Genomic DNA, 25,302 nt, shown 5'->3' with positions numbered 1-25,302 from the left:
ACCGAAGCATCCCGGGTTGCGGTAGTGCTGTTGGTCAGTGAGCAAGGGGTTGTGTCAGAGTACTGGGACCGGCGTGGTGGGTAAATGCTGTGTCAGCTGATCACGGTGCGCAACACAATTACAAGAACGAACACTTGCACAGACCCACACCGCTACAGTCTTCCTCTGTAGACAATTCAGCCCTCTGAATCTGCTGCTGCGATTATACCTGTAATTGGCCTATTTTTCACACATTTCGTACTAGACAGATTTTCATTCAGCTTTTGGCTCACACTACGGAAAATTCAGATACACACGCTTGTAGCTTCCCAGCATCGTGAGTGCCGACATAGTTACTAGATTCATGCAGGTGAAAGGAAAATAAGGGTGGAATCTGGGCGACTTTTCACCAACTAGTCCATGCTGATACCCTTTGTGGTACTGCCTTTTATGCCTAAACGGTTGCTCCATTCGAATCCGACCGTTCTGGGTGGCTAGCATATGGTCCAGGAACGCGAGAAGTGTCAGGCCAAAGGTAGCGTTCAGGTAGGTCAGGTGTTGAATAGGAATGGTTTTGGAAAGAAAGTTTAGTAATGCAAGAGATAATCCTCAGCATAATGGAACTCCTCGTGATTTTAGGGCATACAGGTAGGCAGTCGCATCTGCAGAGGCATTTCGCTGAGCGTTACCCTCTCCCTCAGTACTGTCCCACTCCATGAGAGCTGCTGGCAACTAAAACAAAACTTCACGAGCGCCCTTAAATGACGAACTGGCGCCATGGTAGCTGTCATATTTTTAATCATTTAGTATGGTGACCAGATGTCCACATTTTCTGAAGACAGTCCTCAGTTTTCACGCTTTGTCCTCAGTTTCCTAAAACTGATTGAGGGCAACAAATGTCCTCAATTTCTAATTTTTTCTTCTGTTTTTGAAATTTCCCAAAATACTTGACATAGGAAGAATGTACTGGACATTTTAAACTAAAGTTCAATTGAATATACCAGTGCAAACCAAATTTCATATCAATTACTAATCTTATTTAATTACCAGAAAAGGGACTAACAAAGATGTGGATCTATTTTCGAGCGCGAATGAACTTTTCCATGAATTTAGAAATTATTCTGTTCTGGTTGGAGACGTGCTGAAGCATCAAAATGGGTCATCTGCACAATCGTGGTGTTATTTAGTTTCTGTTGTAATTGAAATATTTTTGGAATAAGGAATAAATCTCATCTTTTTCGGCATTTACTTTCCTGTGATTAAATAAATAAATGACGCTTTGTTTGAATTTTTTGTTCATAGTTCTACGACTTCTATTAGCCTTTGTAGTGGCAAAGTGGTCGAAGCGGTTGGCTTCTGATCATTCATTCAACATGGGTCCGTGTTCGAAACCTGGTGACGGACGGATATTGAGTATGTCTAAAGGCACTGGCTCTTTCCTTCCATTTTGCGGACTCTAAAATTTTGCCTGGCTAGACGGCCACCTAGTCTTGCCTAATGATAGAAACGGCACTCGATGCAAGTAATAACATTCCTCATAAATTCACAATAATGTTCTCGATAAGCATTACACCTCGATGTTCATTTTCGTTTACGATTAAGAAACCACATATTGTAGTGAACACCAAGAATTACACGAGTGGACGAGTGTACTTGGTAACAGTAGCAGTATCATAAAAAATAGAGTTATTGTTGAAAAAAATGTACTGCTTTCTTCGACTGAGAGTTTCTCGAACGTATCTGAAAATTCCAAGTAATAGTACAACTGTTATACAGTACCAGTTTAGCACCGCCTACAGTTTTTCCATTAACTAAAACAAAATTGATCCTCAACGTTCTCAAATCTCATCGAAGGGCTGGGTTTGTGGTAAGGTACCTTGTGATTTCAAAAGAAACAGTTTAGTATTCTTAGGGTGCTAATGTAGAGCCCTCGCATGTACATTTGCGTGCGTTACTACATACGCGCCAGATCCCCGTGTCTGCTCACGTGCGAGCTGAACGTTTCGGCGCTGAGTCATTCGGCCATTGAGGAAAAACCTGCTCGCGAAGACCGGTGAGTGTGGAGCGCAGGAGCCGCCGGGGAACCCCGTCTCCTTGAGGTCGGCCGGCAGCCCGGCAGCTCAAGGACGAGGCGACTGCACATTTATCAGCCATGTGCTTCTGGCACCAATCCCTATTCCCGTTACGCGGTTTCTTGGCATTTCTCGCATACTTCAGTTGTCTGTTTTCTATTTTTCTTGTATCCTGCTCCTTCATCGGTGGTTCAATGTGCGCAAGTTTACTGAGAAGAAGCATTTTCCTTCTTGCTGCTGGATTCTGATTGGTTTTTTTGCCAATTTAAACAAAGTGATGCAGAGCCTAACTTTTCTGCTTGTGGCGCTATATGCATTCACTGTTGTGCTCATTACACAGATATTTTTGTACGTAATAGAAAGCGAAAAATAAGTCGAATATCACTAAATTCTACAAATGAGTCATTTCGTCTATTGCATCTTGTGTTTTATTGGTTTCATAAGACAGCGAATTTCTCACAGATATCAACTGAATATACCTGAACGGAATATTTAATACTGTTATCGAGGTTCTAGGTACAAAAGAAGTGAATTTTAATAGTTAAAAGAAAATGAAGGCTTTGGTTTTGGATCAGTGATGCCACTAGCTGTCTGCAATAATACATCAGTGTAAACAAATCAAAGCTGTGAAGAAGAATTCGCAGCATTTAGTCCGCATCAACCATACGGTAAAAGAACTTGAGGAAAGGCGAGTAAATCACACACTGATGACCCAAAACATTATGACCACCTGCTTAATACACTACTGGCCATTAAAATAGCTACACCAAGAAGAAATGCAGATGATAAACGGGTGTTCATTATACTAGAAGTGACATGTGATTACATTTTCACGCAATTTGGTTGCATAGACCCTGAGAAATCAGTACCCAGAACACCTACCTCTGGCCGTAACAACGGCCTTGATACGCCTGGGCATTGAGTCAAACAGAGCTTGGATGACGTGTACAGGTAAAGCTGCCCATGCAGCTTCAACACGATACCACAGTTCATCAAGAGTAGTAACTGGCGTATTGTGACGACCAGTTGCTCGGCCACCATTCACCAGTAGTTGCAATTGATGAGAGCTCTGGAGAATGTGCTGGCCAGGGCAGCAGTCGAACATTTTCTGTATCCAGAAAGGCCCGTACAGGACCTGCAACATGCGGTCGAGCATTATCCTGCTGAAACGTAGGGTTTTGCAGGGATCGAATGAAGGGTAGAGCCACGGCTCGTAACACATCTGAAATGTAACGTCCACTGTTCAAAGTGCCGTCAATGCGAACAAGAAGTGACCGAGACGTGTAACCAATGGCACCCCATACCACCACGCCGGGTGATACGCCAGTATGGTGATGACGAATAAACGCTTCCAATGTGCGTTCACCGCGATGTCGCCAAACACGGATGCGACCATCATGATGCTGTAAACAGATCCTGGATTCATCCGAAAAAATGAAGTTTTGCCATTCGTGCACCCAGGTTCGTCGTTGAGTACACCATCGCGGGCACTCCTGTCTGTGATGCTGTGTCAAGGGTAGCCGCAGCCGTGGTCTCCGAGCTGATAGTCCATGCAGCTGCAAACGTCGTCGAACTGTTCGTGCAGATGGTTGTTGTCTTGCAAACGTCCCCATCCGGTGACTCAGCGATCGAGACGTGGTTGCACGATCCGTTACAGCAATGCGGATAAGATGCCTGTCATCTCGACTGCTAGTGATACGAGGCCGTTGGGATCCAGCAAGGCGTTCCGTATTACCCTCCTGAACCCACCGATTCCATATTCTGCTTACAGTCATTGGATCTCGACCAACGCGAGCAGCATTGTCGCGATACGATATACCGCAATCGCGATAGGCTACAATCCGACCTTTATCAAAGTCGGAAACGTGATGGTACGCATTTCTCCTCCTTACACGAGGCATCACAGCAACGTTTCACCAAGCAACGCCGGTCAACTGCTGTTTGTGTATGAGAAATCGGTTGGAAACTTCCCTCATGTCAGCACGTTGTAGGTGTCGCCACAGGCGCCAACCTTGTGTGAATGCTCTGAAAAGCTAATCATTTAAATATCACAGCATCTTCTTCCTGTCGGTTAAATTTCGCGTCTGTAGGACGCCATCTTCGTGTTGTTGCGATTTTAATGGCCAGTAGTGTAGCTAGTTTGTCCATCTATGAAATAAAATACATGACTGATTCTGCGCATCAGGTATCCGATAGTTTGTTCGTAGGTTTATGGAGGTATGCGGCAATTAGATGTCTACTCACAGATAGTGTAATCCTCGTAAATAATGGGGCGCTGATTCGCGTACGCCGTGATGGCTCCCGATAGCGACTCAGATAGGTTTCATAGATTTAGGTCAGGTAAATTTGGTCACCGAGACATCAACTTGCGTTCGCTATAATGCTCCTCAATCCACTGTTGCTCCGTTCTGGTTCTGAGACACGGACAATTATACTGCTGAAAGATGGCATCGCCGACGGGGAAGACATTACGCTTGAAAGGATGCAGGTGGTTCGCAGCTGTCAGCATGAATTCGATTGCTACCACAGGCCCCATGCAAGTGCACGAGAATGTCTTCAGATCACAATACTGGTCCCACCAGCCTGCGTCCGTGGCGCGCTGCACGTTCAGAGCCGCCGTTCACCTCGATGACGGCGTTTGTGGAGGCAGCCATCGACCTAGCCAAAACGTGATTCACCCGAAAAGCTGAACCGTTTCCATTGATCGACGGTCGAATCCCTATGGTCCCTTGCCCACTATTTCGTGGCATGTGAACACATTGGGGTGGTCTGCTGCGGAGCTCCTTATTCAACCATGTACGATGAATACGATGAACGCTGTTCTCCGAAACACTTGTGCGTGCACCAGCATTGTGCTCTTTCGGCAATGATGCTGTAGATCACTGTCTATCCTACTTTACTAGGCAGATAATCCTCAGAACTCCACGTTTTGTGAAGAGTCGTGGACGTCCAACTACTTAGCGCCTAGTGGCAGTTTCACTGTCTTTCTTTCCCTTTCCGCAGACCCTCATGACAGTAGCACGTGAACATTCCACCAGCTTCGCCGTTTTCGAGATACTCGTTACGGGCTCTGCTTAATACACACATTAAAAAAAAAAGTTTGCCGCCTGCGGTAGCTGCGCGGTCTGAGGCGCCTTGTCACGGTCCGTGCAGCTCCCCGCGTTGGAGGTTCGAGTCCTCCCTCGGGCATGGGTGTGTGTGTTGTCCGTAGCATAAGTTAGTTTAAATTAGATTAAGTAGTGTGTAGGCTTAGGGACCGATGACCTAAAAAGTTTGGTCCCATAAGACCAGAGCGCAAATTTCCAAATATAATTTTGCATTACCTCGGTTCAGAGAGTTCCGGAACCTGTACAGAAAATTGGAGTAGTGATCAACATAAACATAATTTTCGCCCTTTTTATTTCTCATGAAAACCACACACTGCATGTTGTATCACCACACAGCGAGACCTTCTGAGATGGTGGTCCAAATTGCTGTACACACCGGTACGTCTAATACCCAGTAGCATGTCCTCTTGCATTCATGGATGCCTATATTCGTCGTGGCGTACTATCCACAAGTGGATCAAGGCACTGTTGGTCCAGATTGTCCCACTCCTCAACGGCGATTAGACGTAGATCCCTCAGAGTGGTTGGTCGTCCATCTTTGCTTTCTCTTACTTTGTTATACTAATTATTGCTATTCTGATCAGATGAAGCGCCATCTGTCGGACATTTTTTGAACTTTTGTATTTTTTTGGTTCTAATAAAACCCCATGTCATTCCAAGCATGTGTGTCAATTTGTACCCCTCTATCTACATTATTCCATGATTTATTCAGTTTTCAAATTTATACTGACTTTTTGATCAACCGGTATATCAACGGGGAGAGGTGAAAATGTGTGACCCGACCGGGACGCGAACCCGGGATCTTCTGATTACATGGCACACGCTCTACCCGACTGAGCCACCGAGGGTACAGAGGATAGTGTAAATGCAGCGACTATCTCGCGCACGCCTCCCGCGAGACCCACAGTCTCACCTCGTATGTCCACACACTACATTCGTAGTGTCCCTACCCAACACACTCATTACCCGTGGAAGACATTCTTACCAAGTCCCGTAAGAGTTCGGGTAATATGTGTGCATCCGCAGAGAAGAAGAAGGTCATGGCCGGTACTACCAGAACTATATACTTATATATGGATATGTCCGAAAGTACAGACACCATATCCATATATAAGTATCTATCTTCAGGAGTTCTGGGAACTGGGGTGATGCAAAACTTTTTTGGATGTGTGTAATAATCTGCCCTATCCCAATGTCCCCATTTCCCCATCTTAGCTAGGGTGATCCCCCGTCCGTGTCTACTCCGCTTACATTCTTTTGTTACAGTGTCACGTGTCCGCAACGTCACCAGGCGTCTTCCAACGTTGCGGTGGGCAGTGGTCATAATGTTTTGGCTTACAAACGTACATCTACATCTGCACTCCACAAGCGAACGTGTGGTCTCTTACGACCGAGGTTACTTTGTGCACCACAGACACCTGCCCCACTCCCCTTTTTCCTGTAGTATGGGAGGACTGATGGTAGCTACGCCTCTGTGTAAGCCCAAATCTCTCTAAATTTCCCTTCATGGTCTTTTCGCGAAATATACGAAGGAGGAAGCTGTGTACTGCCGAACTATTCTCGGAACGTACGCTCTCGGAATTTTAACAATAAAATGTACCGTGTTGCTCAACGACTTTCTTATATAATAGGTGGTATTTGTTCGTTTGGACATGTCCGAAAGAACAGACATATGGCATTTATATAATTGTTTCGCTTCGATGGGCAACGAAACCAGCATCTTCAATGCGGATGCACGATTGTGTCTGACCTTTTGCGGGAATCTCACAGCAGCGAGCATTGACGACATGGCAGGACTGTGGACAGGTGGCGCTCGGTGGGGGTGCCGAGACAGTCCGCGCATTTGCTGTAAACTCTGTGTCTTCGTGGCGCAGTAGTTAACGCAGCTGCTTGTAACCAGGAGATCGTGTATTGGAATCCCAGTCCGGCAAACATTTTTACACCTCGCCGCTGATTCTGCGTAAAGTCCAGATGCAGCTGACGTCAATAGCCCTACCCTTTCCTTTCCTTTTCCCTGCTCGACTATCAATTTACATTTAATGACTTCCTTGTAGTCACTGCCACTGGAGTCGCCTCAGCATCTCCGTGACACTTTCGAGCTTGATGAACGAACCTGTGACGTAAACTGGTCTTCCATCTAGCAATTCTATCACACTGTCGAACAATATCAAATATCCAGAATGAGATTTCACTCTGCAGCGGAGTGTGCGCTGATATGAAACTTCCTGGCAGATTAAAACTGTGTGCCCGACCGAGACTCGAACTCTGGACCTTTGCCTTTCGCGGGCAAGAGCACTTGCCCGCGAAAGGCAAAGGTCCCGAGTTCGAGTCTCGGTCGGGCACACAGTTTTAATCTGCCAGGAAGTTTAATATCAAATATAACTCGAACGAGGATTTGACAAGCTACCTCCCCTGTGCGTGGACTGTACTTTCTTCCAACAAATTCTCGACCGCTATTTGCATTTCCTGCGATTTGTTTTAAGTGGTCGTTCCACTCTAAATCAATCAGTACGCATTATCTCAGATATTTGTTGTTCGTTGGACGTTCGTAAAGCAGTTATAATGAAAAATACTAGGTAATTATAATTAAACTGACGGTGTTCCGAATGCTGTAGTGCTGGCTGTATACACCGCAGGACGCTGAAACATCGTAGTGGGTATCTTCATTAATCTGTGCACTCGGGGAGTATGCTCAAAAAAATAATAGTACCAATTTCTGCCACAAAGTGAAAATATGGCGCTGTAAGCAGTCAGAATTTGGTGTGGGTGCAGAAAAAGTGGATGAACGATCAGACATATGATGACGGTGGTTCTGTCACGTTTATAAGGTTATGATAACAAGTTACATGTGTTCAGTATGGTCTCCCGACTCAGCAACGCATGTATCATTAACACAGCACGGTCGATAGTTGCTCGCAGCATATAAGGTGAAATCAGAGCGATATGTCGTCGTATGCTACCCTACAGATCAGGAAGCGTCTAGGTACGTCCCTAATAGACAAGATCTTTCAGACATCCCCACAACCAGAAGTCACATGGATTTAGGCCGGGGGATATGAAAGGCCATACATCTTGAAATTGCCCAAAGATGATGCGGTCGTTGCCAAAGGTTTCTCGAAGCAAATCTTTCACCTGGCAAGCGAAATGTGATGTCGCCCCATGTTGCGTGAAAATAGTGGTGTGGACACTGTTGCATTCTTGCAAATCTGGAATCGTATATTGCACAAGAAGGTCCTTACAAAGTGCACATGTCACTGTACACGTAACAGGCCCCACGAGGTGTCAACTCTTCGAAGAAAAACCAACAGCATATGAAGGAGCTTGTGAAAACACAGCAGGCAGTCACATAAGATGAGTGCAGTGGACGTTCCAGTACAACATGTGACAGAATAGAACACCATATGCGACAGTTCTGTGGGTCCACAGCATCGTGTAAAGTGTCCCTCGTCCGTCCAAAGAATATTTCCTGGCCACGTGTCATCCATTTCCACATGTGCCAAAAAAAAAAGGGCGAAGTCACGACGTTGTAGCCTCTTGGAGCTTCCTTTGGTGCACATTCTGAATCTTGTAGCGATACCAGTGTAAAATAGACCGCAATATCTTTTAAACTGTCGTCCAGGGGAGAGATCATTCCCGTAAGACAGTTCGAGCACTGTCTACAGAATTCGGGGCATGTGCTGCACGGTCGGCAATAGATACAGCAACTTCATCAACAACTGCCATGGGTTTGGTTCGCCTCCCTCTCCCTGCTGCGCCACATAATTCACCTGATTCTTCATATTTCTTGATCGTATTCTTCAGTCCATTCGTTGACGTGGAACCTCTTCGCACCCCTTTCTGCTGACGATATTCCCGCAATGCAGCGCTGTTGTTGATGCCATTCAGATAAAGCACCGTCTTTGTTCTCAATAGCCACTGCGTTTCGTACCGAAAACTTCTGCTTTCTTAATCCTTGACACCAACATCTTCTTCACAAAAGAAATCAACACGCGTCGCAAGAGACAACAGCTTACTAACGTCAGAACAATAAACGTTTAACATTTTGCTTACAGCGCCATATTTTCTCCTGGTGACAGAAAGTGGAACTTTTATTTATTCAGCATACTTTGCGGGTGCACCGATTAATGAACGTATCTACGATGTTTCAGCGTCCTGCGAAGTATACAGCCCACTCTGCAGCATTGGAAACGGTGTCAGTTTAATTATTTTAATTATAACCAACCGGTAGTCGTCATATTTAGGTGAACTCGGCATGATGTTTTTATTGCTGGCATCTCAAAAGTCAATTTTATGACTGTGCAACTGTAACCATTTCAATCGTGTTTTATATGTATGAACTGGATAAATGGAAGAGAGGGAATATAAAAGTAATGTCACAGCACTAGTGCCACTTATCGTCTAGCACTTGAATCATCGTACAAAAAAATTGTCGCAAGTTGTCTGTTGATGCCCCGGTCAAACATAATTTAATTTTAATAATGTTTAATAGATTAAACATAATTTATTATTTGACAATGAACAATGACACTGAAAGTTGTTTTACAAGTTCTAAGGTATGCTGAGTGAACTTTTTAAAATTTTTTAAAGTTCCCGTTCTTTATAGTTTGTTAAAGTATTACAAACACCCTCATTCTTCTGCTCTTTTAATCTTGATTAAAGATCTGCGTAAGGTAGTAGCCGAAACGATGTTGCAAATAAAGTAATATATTAAGCGATCTAAAGCTTTTATTCACCAGGTGTCCACAATGATCGTAGACTCATTAGGGAAATTTATTTTCTTTCTTAAAAAGTAGTACATTTTCTACCTAGATGTTAAAGATTCAAAGTTTTTTTTAAATAGACGATTTAATCAAGCAAAGGAATAAGATGGCATTACAGGTGCACATCCTGGAGATCGTGGATGAAATGAGAAGGAAAAATAGGTAGGAACTGTCGCTTTGATTGAGATGAAAGATCCTGAGAAAGCCTTTTATTCAGTTTCAACAAAATCAGCCTGTGTCAGCCTTTCTTGAGGATAGAGAGATACTCAGAACTGAAAGGGAAGCCTGGCCAGAAATTGCATGTACCGAAATAAAGCGGGCTTCATATCCTTACACTGGGAAAATCATTGAATCGTATTAAGGCACCTTCATTTTGTTGATCATATAATACTCTTTGGTAGATAACCTTCAACAACGGCTGGAAGAATTTAACAGAGGATGTTTGAATGTAGGCTTAATAATCTACAATGACGAGACGAAACATACTGACTAGGTCCACTGCGAGACTGAATGCCACCTGGTGGCACTATAGGAGCGTGACGCGATAAGGAAAGTGCACATGCGGAGCAAGGGGAATGCAGAACCATTCTGTCGACAATACGAACCGCAAATGGGGAAATCCTCTGACATAAGCCGCTTTGCCAGAGGGCAGATTGTTCTGGTCCTGCGCCTGGGAACTACTATCTCGGAAACGGCGAACCTATCCGGCTTTTTGCGTGCTGCTGTCATTAGCTTCTATGCAATGTGGTTGAAACACGTCAACGCCTCGTCGGATGGCTGTCCGCTCCGCAAAGCAGGATGGGCGCGGATGTGTAACCGATCTGACGACAGTACAATATTAGTGCAAACACAAATGTACCGGAGTTTACCGTTCAGCGTACATTCTGGGACATGGGCCTCCGCAGCAGTCGACCCCCAAGTACCCGCTACTTTGACCCAAAGACGCCGTCAGTTGGGCCGGCCCGTGTGGCCGAGCGGTTCTAGACGCTTCAGTCTGGAACCGCGCGACAGCTACGGTCGCAGGTTCGAATCCTGCCTCGGGCATGGATGTGTGTGATGTCCTTAGGTTAGTTAGGTTTAAGTAGTTCTAAGTTCTAGGGGACTGATGACCTCACATGTTAAGTCCCATAGTGCTCAGAGCCATTTGAACAATTTGAAGCCGTCAGTTGCGATTGCAGTGAGAACGGGATCGTCGAAATTGGGCCATGGATCAATGGAAACGTGGCGCTTGGTAGGATGAATTACGTTTATTATTACACCACGTCGACGGTAGTGTCCGAGTATGGTGGCTTCATCCAGCAAACAGCTGCTCCGAACACCCACCGCACCACAGACGCAATTCGGTGGGGGCAGTATTATGCTGTGTGGGACATTGACATGTGTGGGACCTGTGGCAGTAATGGAAGTCTCCATGACATCTGTGGACTACGTGAACATTACTGCGGACGGACGACACGCATCCCTTCCTGCTTGATGTCTTCGCCGATGGCGATTGCATCTTGCAGCACAATAACCGTCCGCGTCACAAGGCAAGAATCGAGCTACATTAGTCTGAGAAGCATGACAGTGAACTCTTGGCGTCTTGGTCGCCAAATTCGCCTGATCTTGACCCAATGCGGCCCCAGCTCCTGGTTCTCAACACGCCGACTCGCAATCTACTACAATTGCGCTGCTTCTCCGCAAACATCTGGTGCCACATACCTCCATAAACCTTCCAAGCATTGAAACTTCCTGGCAGATTAAAACTGTGTGCCGGACTGAGACTCGAACTCGGGACCTTTGCCTTTCGCGGATAAGTGCTCTACCATCTGAGCTACCCAAGCACGAAACGCGCCGTCCTCACAGCTTCACTTCTGCCAGTACCTCGTCTCCTACGTTCCAAACTGTACAGAAGCTCTCCTGCGAATCTGGAAACATCCCCCAGCCTGGGGCTAGGCCATGTCTCCGAAATATCCTTTCTTTAAGGAGTGCTAATTCTGCAAGGTTCGCGGGAGAGCTTCTGTAAAGTTTGGAAGGTAGGAGACGAGGTACTGACAGAAGTAAAGCTGTGAGGACCGGGCGTGAGTCGTGCTTGGGCAGCTCAGGTGGTAGAGCACTTGCCCGCGAAAGGCAAATGTCCCGAGTTCCAGTCCGGTACACAGTTTTAATCTGCCAGGAAGATTCATATCAGCGCACACTCCGCTGCAGAGTGAAAATCTCATTCTGGCTTCCAAGCATTTTTCGAATACATGCAACGCAGAATTGCTTGTGTATTGCCTTCCTGAGGATCAGGCAGGTGGTGACAATTTTTTGCCTCATCAGAGTATTGTAATAAGACTAAAATAACACAGAATCAACAATTTGAACAGAAAAACGGCAAAAAAATGTTAAAATGTGTGTGTAATCTTATGGGACTTAACTGCTAAGGTCATCAGTCCCTAAGCTTACACACTACTTAACCTAAATTATCCTAAGGACAACCACACACACACCCATGCCCGAGGGAGAGCTCGAACCTCCGCCGGGATCAGCTGCTCAGTCCATGACTGCAGCGTCCTAGAGCGCTCAGCTAATCCCGCGCGGCGTAATCACAAGAATAAAACTCGAGTCACAGGTTTTGGTAATGTAGGCAGTTTTCAAAACTAAGATTCCATTGTATCTAACAGCTTATAATCGGTGTGTTTTATGTCACGTGAGACGTGGATTCTCAATGCGAAATCATTCAAATATTGAGGGCTGATTAGCGAGCATAGGAGACACACGCGTTCGGAAGTACTAGGAGAGATAAGGAAAGAAGCACGTGGACCAACTAACAGACTGGTCCAGAAGAAGTAATTATTATCATTTATGAAAACTGGCTGTATACTGATCGGTGCTCGAGTATGTGCTCCTACTTAATCCAGTTCTATTCGTCCACCTCCTCCTCCCCCTTTAGTCTACCTACTACTCTTACTGCTCTCCCCCCTCTGTCCATCTCTTCGTCCCCTCTCTCTCGGTCCGTCTCCTCCTGCCCGAATCTCCGTCTATCTCCTGCTCCCCATGAGTAAATATTCTTCTTCCCCTTCTATGTCTACCCACTTCTTCCTCTCCCTTCTCTCTCCACGTTATCACCTCCACCCCAACAGCAAGTTGCTTATTCTTACCCCACACTATTTCTTATCAGATAGTAATATGTGTGCCAAGTTTGTTTGAAATCGACGCAGGTGTACAGAAGGAGCCGTTTGCCTGCTGCTTTGCCCGCGGATTCATATGTCACATTTAACATACTTCACACATCTTTGTACATATATTTCACCTGTATCTTCAGCGAATTTCACCGTGCCATTTCGTCTTCACCCAGCTCAATGTTTATTAGGTCATATTTCGTACAATGATATAATTTTCCAGGTACATCCATTGGTATATGTGGACACTGTCTGCAAAATATGTTGCGGATAGATTTATTAGCAAAGTACCAATAAATTAAAAAATCATGCCTGATGCGGAGATTTTACTGCACCTTTCATTATTTTGTTAGGCGTACATTCTCGTAAATGTTTGAAATTATATGTAACGTCTTTTTCAAGGTAGTCAGTGCTCTCACTCTCAATTACTGGATGATTATACTCTCAGGTAACAAAAATCATATTTTAAATACCGTCTTTTGCAGCTGTAATGAAAGTATTATTAAAACTACATTCGTTTCGCTTTATTGTAAAGCTTCTTCAGTGGTCACTTTAACGATATGGTCTTTTTGTCTTACAATTTTGTAAGCTAGGACCATGAAAGTTCTCATGCTATACATACTACTATAAACAATTTTAATTTTTGTCGTTACTCATCGCCTTCATTTTTCTCGTTCTTCCACGTGTATGTGTTGGGTCTTCGACACTGCACTTTTTACGAAAGAGGATCAGGTACTGATTTTCGGTGGATCTGGAAATGATTTTGATATGGACAAGGAGTATGACGATGGTGACCTGAAAACGATAGCTACACAAACTGGTGGCACAAATGTGCACTTCGTGCAACTGTTTCAGCGACATGATCAGCCTTATCTTAATGCTCACGATAGGCACTGATGGCGAAGGACATGGCTCACATTGTAGTGGTGCCACATGAGTCTGTCAACAGAACAGGTTTCACCAGGCATGGCCTACAACTCAATAGGTATGGGCAGGGGAGGTTCGAAAAGCTTATAGGTCAGAGTGTGGTTGGCAGTGCCGGGATCATTCATGGTAAAACCCCTGTAGTAGTTGGTATTACAGCTGCACCCCTTTTAGATTGAAGTCAGCTGATATGCATCCCTGTTTGAAGGAAGCTTCTTTAACAAAGCAACCAGTTCAGAGAAAGTCAGATATCCAAGTAGTGAAGGAATTAGCAAATTTCATCAAAATATAAGAGGTATTAAAGTTAGTGAACTGCTTATGGATATTTACTGACATTATTGGTTTACCAGAGCACCACTTAAATAATGTGGCAGTTCAGAGGCTTCCTTTACCAGGATACAGATTAGCTGGCTGTTTTTCAAGGATTTCTTTGTGGAGTGGGGGTGTGGCAATGTACATAAGAAACAGTATTCTGTTTCAGATCGTATATGTCTCAAAGCACTATGCTGAAATGATATTTGAATGTTGCGCAGGAGCAGTGGAACTAAGTGAAACTAAACTTTTAATTTACTTATTTATAGGTCCCCTAATTCTGACTTCAAAGAATTTCATCACAAGTTAGGGATGGTTCTTGGTTCACTTTGTAGGAAGTACCACAAATTAGTTGTATGTGATGACTTCAGTATTAATTTTGGACTGATTGTGCAAGAAAAAGGATGTTGGAAGATCTATATTCGTAAGATCTGATGCAGACTATATTTTTTCCAGTTAGGGTGCAGGGTAGCAGTAACACAACAATAGACAGTATTTTCATTGACTCTTCATTACTAGATGGGTATTCTCTTAGTAAAAGGATGGATGGCCCTTCAGTCCATGATGCACGAATTTTAGCACCAAAAGGGTTTTGGACTCAAACAAATGTTATGTATAATTACAAACTACGTAGAAAAGCTAATCCAACGGCAATAGAGAGTTTCTGAAACCTCGTTAAGGAGCAAGAGTGGCACGATGTTTGTCGTACTACTAACCTAGATGACAAATGTAATTATTTCCTTCACACATTTATCATGCTCTTTGAACGTTGCTTTCTATTAGAAAATTCAAAACAGGGTACTAGCAGTAATAGTGGGAAAGGTTATTATTTAGAACAAAACGGGAATTATATCAAAATGTGAAAAGGTATCACAATCGAGCTATAGTAGCGCATTACGAATTGTACTGCAAGGTGCTTGAAAATGTTATTAGGAAGGCAAAGAGTGTGTGTGTTACGCAAATAAAACAGCTAACCCATAGGATAAAGTTATAATCATTTGACCAGTCGTGAAGGAAGTGTCTGATCAGCAGCGCAAGGTCGAGGAAATAAAGCCAGTGGGCAGTAAAAATGTTTGTTACTGGTAAATCAGATGTATGTGCATATTTAATAATCACTTTCTGAACATACAGGAGAGAGGAAAAATGTCAGCGGTGGTACTAATGGGGTGGTTGTGTTTGACGGTCGACAATGCAGATAAGGCATGTGTCGCGTTGGACTGTGCGTGTTCAGTACGGACTAGGTATCAGTGCAGGTTGTTTACCAATAGTGCACACTTCGTATTACCATTCAGAGGCCGAGGTCGGCGTGCAATGAAAGACCTAATACAGTTCCAAAGAGAGCAGATTATAGGGGCCCGATTAGCTTGAGCATCGGTAACCAAGACAGCCAACTTATTGAGTGTTTCAAGACCAACTGTTTCAACACTCGTGACAGCGTACACAAAACATGGAAAGACATCATCGTGTAAACGTAACAGTGGGTCCAAATCAAATCTAAATGATAGAGATCGTCGTACGCTAACACGTATTGTGTCAAAACAACACTGAGGCATCTAAAGTGACTGCAGAGCTACATAGCCATCTCCGAGACGCCGTCTCTGTGGAGACTGTCTGCCGAGAACTCCATAAATCGAATATTCACGGACGAGCTGCTATACCGAAACCATTAGTGGCGACAACCAATGCAGAGAAGCGTAAAACATGGCATTAGGAGCGTAATCCTGGACGGCTGATCAGTGGAAAAATGTCATAGGGTTCGACGACTCAACGTTTTCTTTATTTCCAGCAATTGGCCGGGTTTACGCTGTAGAAAGCCAAAAGAAGCCTGCAATACTGATTGCTTGATTCCAATGGTTAAACATGGAGGGGGAAGTGTGATAGTGTGGGCAGCCAAATCATGGTATTCTACTGGTCCGATCATTACTCTCAAAGGCCGTGTTACCGCCAAAGATTATGTGAACATTTTAGGAGATCAGCTGCACCCCATTATTCAAATGTTGTTCTCCAACAATGATGACATATTTCAGGACGATAACGCATCCATTCACACAGCCAGGACAGTGTAATCGTTGTATGAGGAGCATGCAACTGATTTGCAGCGTCTTCCCTGGCCAGCACAGTCCTTTGTGAGCTCAGACTGCGGGGCAGATTTCCGCCTCCCTCGCCGCTTCAGGAGTTTGAAGAGAACCTCGGAGAAAGGCATAACATTCCACTGGAGACTATACAATCATTATATGCCAGTATTCCAAGAAGAATCGCAGCTGTATTACGGGCAGATGGGGGCCCAACAACTTATTAATAAACCATTCCCAAGTAAGTACTGGCGTTCACATTATTTTGGCTATCCCATGTAGTTGGTGAACTAAATAAAAACTTAGTTTCTACAGTGAACCATATAACTCCCTTGGAAAATGGCTTTCCGATAATGATATCTGAAATTCCTCCTTGATAATGACAAGGGGGAGATTGAGTCAATGATCAAATCAATGAAGACTAAGGACTATCATAGATATGTTGGAGTATCTAGCAGAACAGTGAAATACTGTGCTGCACATGCTGGCCCTTTCCTTAGCCATACTTGTAATTTTTCCTTAAGGAATGGTCAATTTCCTGAACCACGAAAGTACTCATTAGTAAAACCGCTTTATAAAAAGAGAGGAAGGGGTAATTTAGACAATTTTGGACCTATTTCTATGCCATCAATGTTTGCTAAAGTTATTGAAAAGGCTGTGTGTGTAAGAATAACTGATCCTTTCATTTCACATAACTTGCTGTCCAATGTACAGTTTGGTTTCAGAAGTGGTTTAACAACCGAAAATGCTATTAATTTTTCTCTGTGAGGTGCTGGATGGATTTAACGGGAGGCTTAGAACGTTAGGCGCCTTTTTTTATTTAACTTAGGCGTTTGATTGTGTTGGTCACAAAATATTGGTCCAGAAGTTGGGCCATTATGGAATGTGGGAGCAGGTCACAATTGGTTCACCTCATATTTTAAGAACAAACAGCGGAAATGTGAGTCTCCATAGTATTGAGACTGGCTATGATGTGGCGTTCAATTGGGGCACGGTTAATTGGGCGGGGGTTGTCCCAGGGTACCACTCATGTTCCTTATTTATACAAATGTATACTTCTAGTATTGTGTTCAACCTTGGCATATTTGAAATAGTGCAGTTCAAGTTCACGGCTTGTAGAAAATAAAACTAACGCTAAATCAGAGTAATACTAGGTTTTTACAGTTACTAAGACACAAGTCGACAAAACCTGACGTTCTAATGAAACATAATTGGCATATGATTACTAAGACTGAATATTTCAAACTTCTAGATGTACAGATAGATAGCAAACGGTCATGGAAAGCCCATGTGCTGGATCTTGTTCAAAAAGCTGATCTGCCATTTTTACTGTTAGAGCAGTATTTGAAGTAATTGATAGTTTGACATGAAAAATAGTCTACTTTGCTTATTTCCTTTCGCTTATGACGTACTACATTATATTTTGGGCTAACTCTTCCCATTTTCAAATGGTATTTTTGGCTCAGAAGTCATTTTCTAGTGTTCAGGGCGCTGTTCTTTCTCTACAATACGTTTTATTAGTTTAAATATCGTCTGACTGCTGATGTTTGAATGATCATTTATTATGGTTCTTGTCTATTATTGCTTTTTGAATTTGTAAGCTCTCTTGTAGGTTCAGAGATGTTTGTTCTTTCTGAATATAACTATTTTCATGTCCTTTTCTATTGTGGTGGGGTGGTGGTTTCCTTGCCTGAGGTGTTCTGAAAATGTTGAATATTTGGTGCCATATTTCCATGCTCTTTTGTATCCCTTCTTTAAAAAGCACTGCCCGTCTGTCCTTTTTGGTACATGTCTATGTGATCTTCCTTTTATAAACATTTCTATATAGAGTTACTTCTTGCATGCCTTTTTTTATTCCTTGTTTCTTGAAGATGTTCCCAATTCTGTGCGTCAGTTTGTTTCCGTGTATGTGTGTGTACCAGCGTGTCAATTGAGTTTCTGTGTTAGAATATGTACGGAAAAATATAGATGGACGAGACGTATAGCCAGTGGTTCAAATAGCTCAGAGCACCATGCGACTCAACATCTGAAGTCTTCAGTCCCCTAGAACTTAGAACTACTTAGACCTAACTAATCTAAGGACATCACACACATCCAGGGCCGAGGCAGGATTCGAACCTACGACCGCAGCGGTCGCACGGTTCCAGACTGAAGCGCCTAGAACCGCTCGGCCACATCGGCGGGCGTATAGCCAGTGCATTTGGTAGTTAATATGAAAAAAAGATCGAGAGGCCGATCTGACGAATGTTACTCTGGAACCACTGAAGTGCATGGCTGAGGGTACATCCCGTTTTAATAGTTATTATGGCTTCTTCCCGTTCGATACATGTACGGAATAAAAATGTAATATAATCTTGTCCTCACCATCCCTACGGTAGCGATACATAGGTGGATCTAGTACATTCTTAGAGTCCTCATTTAAAGCTGTCTCTTGAAATTTTGTAAGTAGGCTTTCTGGGGATAGTTATCGTCTATTTTCCAGTGCCTGCCAGTTCAGTTTCTTCAGCATCTCTCACAGGTCAGCAGTCGTATAATCATTCGTGCTGCCCTTCGCTGTATGCGTATAATACCCTCTGTTAGCCCAAAACTAAGGTGAAAGAGAGAGAGAGAGAGAGAGAGAGAGAGAGAGAGAGAGAGAGAGAGAGAGAGAAGTCACGTGAGAACGATATGCACATACATAGATGGCGGTAATGTCATGTACACAAAGTACAAAAGGACAGTGCATTGTCCGAGCTGTCATTTGTACTCAGATGGTTCATGTGAACAGGTGTCCAACGTGATTATGGCCGCACGATGGAAATTAACTAACTACGAAGGCGGAATGGTAGTTGGAGCTATACTCACGTGTAATCACAAGGGAATTTAATACTCTGAGAAATTTAATAGTCTGAGATCCACAGAGTCAGAAGTGTGTGGTAATACCAAACTTCTAGCATTATCTCTCACCATGGACAACATTGTGGCCGATGGTCTTCACTTAATGACCGAGAGCATCTGCGTTTGCGTCGAGTTATCAGTGCCACCAAGGAAACAATACTGCGCGAAATAACGGCAGAAACCAATGTGAGACGTGCAACGAACATATCCGTTAGGACAGGGCAGCGACATTTGACGTCAATGAGCTGCGAAAGCAGACGACCAACGAGAGTACCTTCGCTGACAGCACAACATCGCCTACAGCGCTCTCCAGGTCTCAGGACAAAATCAGTTGGTCCCCAGACAAATGGAAAACCGTGGTCTGATCAGATGAGTCCCCATTTCAGTTGATAAGAGCTGAGTGTGGCGCAGACTCCACGGAGCGATGAGCCCAAGTTGTCAACACAGCACTGTGCAAGTTGGTGATGGCCCCATAATGATGTTGGCTGTGTTTACAAGGAATAGATTGGGCCCTTTGGTCCAATTGAACCAATCATTCACTGAACTGGTTATGTTCGGCTACTTGGAGATCATCTGCAGCCATTTATGGACTTCGTGTTCCCAAACGACGACTGAATTTTTATGGATGACAATGCGCCATGGCACCGGGTCACAGTTGTTCGCGATTGATTCGAAGAATATTCTGGACAATTCGAGCGAATGATTTGGTCACCTAGATTGCCCGATACGAATCCCATTGAACATTTATGGGAGATAATCGAGACGACAGAAAATCCTGCACCACCAACACTTGAGCAGTTATGGACGACTATAGAGGCAGCACCGTTCCTCACAAGCGTCTTCAAACCAAACTGAGTCCCTACGGAGTATCGCCTCAGTTGTGCGACTGTATTCGTGATTTTCTGTCAAAAAAGGTCACAGTTCGTAATAATAGACGGAAAGTCATCGAGTAAAACAGAAGTAATATCCGGCGTTCCCCGAGGAAGTGTTATAGGCCCTCTATTGTTCCTGATCTATATTAATGACATAGGAGACAATCTGAGTATCCGTCTTAGATTGTTTGCAGATGATGCTGTCATTTACCGTCTTGTAAAGTCATCAGATGATCAAAAAGACTTGCAAAATGATTTAGATAAGATATCTGTATGGTGCGAAAAGTGGCAATTGACCCCGAATAAGGAAAATTGTGAAGTTATTCACGTGAGTACTAAAAGAAATCAGTTAAATTTCAATTGAGCGATAAGTCACACAAATCTGAAGGCTGTAAATTCAACTAAATACTTAGGGATTACAATTACATATAACCTAAATTGGAACGATCACATAGATAATATTGTGGGTAGAGCAAACCAAAGACTGCGATTCATTGGCAGAACGCTTATAAGGTGCAACAGGTCTACTAAAGAGACTGCTTACACCACGCTTGTCCGCCCTATTCTGGAGTATTGCTGTGCAGTGTGGGATCCATACCAGGTGGGACAGACGGATGACATTGAAAACGTACAAAGAAGGGCAGCTCATTTTGTATTATCACGAAATAGGGGAGATAGTGTCACAGACATGGTATGTGAATTGGAGTGGCAATCATTAAAATAAAGGCGTTTTTCGTTGCGACGGTATCTTCTCATGAAATTTCAATCGCAAGTTTTCTCCTCCGATTGCGAAAACATTCTGTTGCCACCCACCTACATAGGGAGAAATGATTATCACCATAAAATAAGAGAAATCAGGGCTCACACAGAAAAATTTAAGTGCCCGTTTTTCCCGCGTGCCGTTCGAGAGTGGAACGGTAGAGAGATAATTCAGAGGCTTCCTTTACCAGGATACAGGTTGGCTGGCAGCTTTTCTAGGAGCTCTTTGCGGTGTGGGGGAGTAGCCATGTATGTGAAAAACGGTATCCCATTTGAGTCAATTGATGTTTCAAAGTACTGCACTGAAAAGGTGTTTGAATGTTGTGCAGGTGTGGTTAAATTTAGTGGAGCTAAACTTCTTACTGTTGTTATTTATAGATCCCCAGACTCCGATTTCACAACATTTTTGCTAAAGCTAGAGGAGGTTCTTGGTTCACTTTATAGGAAATACAAAAAGTTAGTTATATGTGGTGACTTCAATATTAATTCTATAAGTGATTGTGCAAGGAAAAGGATGCTGGTAGACCTCCTTAATTCATATAATCTTATGCAAACCGTATTCTTTCCAACGAGAGTGCAAGGGAACAGTAGAACAACCATAGACAATATTTTTGTTCATTCGTCATTATTAGAAGGGCATTCTGTTAGCAAAAAGGTGAATGGCCTCTCAGATCATGATGCACAAATTTTAAGTCTAAAAGATTTTTGTGCTGCAACACATGTTAAATATAGTTACCAACTTTTTAGGAAAGCTGATCCAGTTGCTGTACAGACTTTTGTAAACCTTATCAAGGAACAAGAGTGGCAAGATGTTTATAGTGCTGATACAGTAGACGATAAATATAATGCTTTCCTCAAGACTTTTCTCGTGCTCTTTGAAAGTTGCTTTCCGTTAGAACGTTCAAAACAGGGTACTAGCACAAACAGGCAGCCTGGGTGGCTGACTAAAGGGATAAGAATATCTTGTAAAACAAAGTGGCAATTATATCAAAACGTTAGAAACAGTAAAAATCTAAATGCAGCAGCCCATTACAAACAGTATTGTAAGGTGCTTAAAAAAGGTATTAGGAAGGCAGAAAGTATGTGGTATGCAGATAGAATAGCTAAGTCTCAGGATAAAATTAAAACCATATGGTCAGTCGTAAAGGAAGTGGCTGGTCTGCAGAGACAGGTCGAGAATATAGGATCAGTGCGTAATGGGGATGTCCGTGTTACTGATAAGTCGCATATATGTACAGTACTTAATAATCACTTTCTGAATATAGCAGGTGAACTAAATAGAAACCTAGTCCCAACAGGGAATCATATAGCGCTCTTAGAAAAAAGTGTTCCGAGACTGTTACCTGAAATGCTCCTCCATGATACTGACAAGAGGGAGATTGAGTTAATAATTAAATCACTAAAGACCAAGAACTGTCATGGATATGACGGGGTATCTAGCAGAATACTGAAGTATTGTTCCACTTATGTTAGCTCAGTACTTAGCCATATCTGTAACTTTTCCTTTAGGAGTGGTCGGTTTCCTGACCGATTAAAGTACTCGGTAGTGAAGCCACTTTATAAAAAGGGAGACAGGGATAATGTTGACAATTATAGACCTATTTCTATGCCATCGGTGTTTGCTAAAGTTATCGAGAGGGTTGTATATACAAGGTTACTGCAGCATTTAAATTCACATAATTTGCTGTCAAATGTACAGTTTGGTTTTAGAAATGGCTTAACAACTGAAAATGCTATAGTCTCTTTTCTCTGTGAGGTTTTGGACGGATTAAATAAAAGGTTGCGAACGTTAGGTGTTTTCTTTGATTTAACGAAGGCTTTTGACCGTGTTGACCACAAAATATTACTGCAGAAGTTGGAACATTATGGAGTAAGGGGAGTAGCTTACAAATGGTTCGCCTCCTACTTTAAGAACAGAAAGCAGAAGGTAATCCTCCGCAATATTGAGAGTGGTAATGATGTTCAGTCCCACTGGGGCACTGTTAAATGGGGCGTTCCCCAAGGGTCGGTGCTGGGGCCACTGCTGTTCCTTATTTATGTAAATGATATGCCTTCTAGTATTACAGGTGATTCAAAAATATTTCTGTTTGCTGATGACGCCACCTTGGTAGTGAAGGATCTTGTGTGTAATATTGAAACATTATCAAATAATGTAGTTCATGATATAAGTTCGTGGCTTGTGGAAAATAATTTGATGCTAAATCACAGTAAGACTCAGTTTTTACAGTTTCTAACCCACAATTCAACAAGAACTGACATTTTAATCAGACAGAATGGGCATGTTATAAGCGAGACGGAACAGTTCAAGTTCCTAGGCGTACGGATAGATAGTAAGCTGTTGTGGAAAGCCCATGTTCAGGATCTTGTTCAGAAACTAAATGCCGCTTTATTTACCATTAGAACAGTATCTGAAATAAGTGACATTTCAACACGAAAAGTAGTATACTTCGCATATTTTCATACTCTTATGTCATATGGTATTATTTTTTGGGGTAATTCTTCTGATTCAAAAAGGGTATTTTTGGCTCAAAAACGGGCTGTTCGAGCTATGTATGGTGTAAGTTCGAAAACCTCTTGTCGACCCCTATTCAATAGTCTGGGAATTTTGACATTGCCCTCACAGTATGTATTTTCTTTAACGTCGTTTGTTGTTAGCAATATTAGCTTATTCCCAAGAGTTAGCAGCTTTCACTCAGTTAATACTAGGCAGAAATCAAATCTGCATGTGGAATGCACTTCCTTGACTCTTGTGCAGAAAGGAGTGCAGTATTCTGCTGCATCCATTTTCAATAAGCTACCACAAGAACTCAAAAATCTTAGCAGTAGCCCAAACACTTTTAAGTCTAAACTGAAGAGTTTCCTCATGGCTCACTCCTTCTATTCTGTCGAGGAGCTCCTGGAAGAGATAAAAAATTAAGCAAATTCCAGTGTTACGTTCTTTATTTAAACTAACGACTTGTTTCATTTTATCTGTTTCTACAATCGTGTCATAATTTCATGTATTGACTCGTTCCATGACCATGGAGACTTCTCCTAAATGTGGTCCCACGGAACAATAAATAAATAAATAAAACAACGACAGGAGTCTCAACAGACTTCCCTGGGGCACAGCCGATGACTCTCCACAAAAGAAAACATTAAGAGAATGTGCTATACCTTCCCTGCCGAAAAATGTTTAATCTAGTCACAAATGTTGATTGATATCTCTACGATTATATTTCTGATAATAAGAGTAGGCGAGGTATTGAGGCAAATGCTTTTCGGAAATTGAGAAATGGTGCATCTACTTCAGTGCCTTGATTGATGGCTTTAGGGGTGACATGTGAGAAAAGTGCGAGTTGGGTTTTACATGATCAATGTTTTCGGAATATATAGAAGAAGTCATTCTGTTCGTGGCGATACATCAGAAAACATATAGGAGCGTCCGTGATGCTCATACTTAATGTCCATAAAGCTGGAGAAATCTGATGGCGGCATTTATTCAGCATTTATCCGCCATTTGTTTCCATGATGATGATGATGATGATGATGATGATGATGATGAAGATAATGAGGACAGAATTGCTTACGGGAGAAAATTAGTAAAAGGAAGCGAATTATCGATATAACCGAACGGAATGCCATTTGTGGTAGCGTAACCGTTATTTTCCGATCGCGAAGGAAGCAAGTATTTTCTGTGTTCAGCTACCAGTCATTCCTCTAAATTAAATCTGTCTTACAACGCTGGAAAAAATTATCGTCAGTGATCAAAATGACGTTAGAGACTAATAAGAACTTCAGTCTCTACGTCTGAACACGCAGCTGTGCCCTACCACTCCTCACACGGTGTTAGCGTGTTTGCTGCTTTGAGCCGCTGCGCTTTCGAGGAAACCTGCTCCACGATAAACCGGAGTAGGTATGCTGGAGCACAGTGGCTGTCGGGGAAGTCCAGTTTCCCCGAGATATTGCGAGGTTCGTGCTGTACCTCCTCAAGGACGAGCTAACCGCTGACAGTTCTTATCAGATCCTCTCCCACTATTGGAATCCGAGCTGCACGCCACGGCTGTTCCTCTTCGCTTGCATACAGATGCAAAATTCACGGTCTGTCTTTGGAGGATCCATATCTACATAGATACACCGCAAACCGTAGTGAAGAAGTTTATACTCACATCAAAAAATATTTTGCATCACCTCGGTTCAGAGAGTTCCGGAACCTAAACATATAATTGGAACAGAGATCAACATAAACATCTCCGCCCTTTTTATTGCTCATGAAAACCACACATTGCATGTTGTACCACCATACAGCGGCAACTTCAGAGGTGGTGGTCCAGATTTCTGTACACGCTGGTACCTCTAATACCCAGTAGCATGACCTCTTGCATTGATCCCTGCCTGTATTCGTCGTGGCATACTATCCACAAGTTCATCAAGGCACTGTTGGTC

General features: G+C 43.1%; 1 protein-coding gene across 2 annotated transcripts in view; it reads left to right on the top strand.

The window, feature by feature from the left end:
• Positions 1-25,302, top strand: part of LOC124799394 (solute carrier organic anion transporter family member 74D-like) — a 213,403-nt gene that overhangs the window by 43,210 nt on the left and 144,891 nt on the right. The window lies entirely within an intron of this gene.

This window comes from Schistocerca piceifrons, chromosome 1, assembly GCF_021461385.2.
Source record: "Schistocerca piceifrons isolate TAMUIC-IGC-003096 chromosome 1, iqSchPice1.1, whole genome shotgun sequence".
NCBI lineage: Eukaryota > Metazoa > Arthropoda > Insecta > Orthoptera > Acrididae > Schistocerca > Schistocerca piceifrons.
The sequence above is the reverse complement of the archived record's forward strand: the minus strand, read 5'-3'. Positions and strand labels throughout refer to the sequence as shown.